This window comes from Emydura macquarii, unplaced genomic scaffold (genome assembly GCF_026122565.2).
Source record: "Emydura macquarii macquarii isolate MOO-44397 ecotype Brisbane River unplaced genomic scaffold, CSIRO-AGI_Emac_v2 contig_3390, whole genome shotgun sequence".
NCBI classification, from domain to species: domain Eukaryota; kingdom Metazoa; phylum Chordata; order Testudines; family Chelidae; genus Emydura; species Emydura macquarii.
In genome coordinates this window covers 7278474-7279825 of record NW_027133527.1, presented here as the reverse complement: position 1 = coordinate 7279825, position 1352 = coordinate 7278474, and positions in this window count along the sequence as shown.

The window sequence follows — 1352 nt, the reverse complement described above, 5'->3', positions numbered from 1 at the left end:
CATTCCGTGTTCGTGATTTACATTCTACACACTTCCCTATAGAAATTAGTATTAAAAAATCATCTCTGTTGGAGAATGACTTCAGGGGTCCAAGGCCAGAAGGGGGCCACTGTGATCACCTAGTCTGACCCCTGTATAACACAGGCTGCAGAACTCCTCCTCCCTTATCGATTGTAGTGTTGTTTTTTGATCCCTTATTGCACTCTCCGCCTCCTAGTTGTTTTCCCTCTTCAGGTTTTTGTGTTTGCATTCTATTTTTCATTTTTTCTTGTCCCTTTAAATTTCATAACTTTTTTATTTTAAAGAAACTGTGTTCTTACCAGTCACCTATAAATTCATAACCCCCCAAATTGTAGTAGAAATTATCCTGCTACCAAGAATCTAGGTGTAAGTAATTATCCATGCCAAGGGCATGCCTGTGGTTTACAGCATATGGATCATGTCACAGTTTCACTGCTGCTACCCTTTGACCCCCTACGAATTAAGCAGTCAAACTCTGCCTATGGACAGCGTTCCCGTGCTTGGTTGCCTGATGCCCAAGAAGTCAGAATTCAGAGATACTGGTTGGCATGTCTATAGTACAATGTCTGAATGGGATGCTGGCTGGATGAATTAGCTATGTAATTTGTTCCTTGTGCTATTTCAAACCCAAAAAAACCCACCCACCTGTGAATGTATTTAGGGGGCATTACATTTCTACACTTGTGCTTAAAACCATGTGAAAATAAAACCTCAGTGAAGGAATGTGCCTGTGTACTAAACACAAATGTACACACACACACACACCGTATCATCGAACCGTGTCAAAAGTCCCACGTTCTCTCTCCGCCCAGAAGTGGAAAGTGACTGGCTGAAGAGGACGTGCACCGTGCACGGGGGTTGCACGGTCTCTCGTGCACGGGTGTCCTGGCCCTGACACCCGCTATCCCCGCCTACCTTTCTGCACGCCCGTGTTCCCCCCCGCCGGCGCTCGGTGCTGCAGTAAGCAGAAACTCGGCTCGGAAACAGTTCAGGTGCAAGGCCGGTGCCTGCACCCAGCCGCTGCCAGGGGAGGGGAAGGGGCGTGTGGTGCAAGCGTGTGCGTGTCTGGACCCGGCGGCGGGGGACAACGTCTGTCTGTCTGTCTGTCTGTGTGTGTAACCCCCCGCATGCCGGCTCCGCCCGGGGTGAATCACTGACCCGCCGGCAGCAGCGGCCCGTCCCCCCCGCTCGCCGCCTGCGGTCACGGGGCAGGGCAGGGCGGTGCTGGCGCAGGCCGCTGCCCCTCGCCCGGATCCGGGTCCGCCCCCCTGCCCTGCCCGGCCCGGCCCCGCGCCAGCCAGCCTGAGTCCGCGCAGCGCCCGGGCGGGATG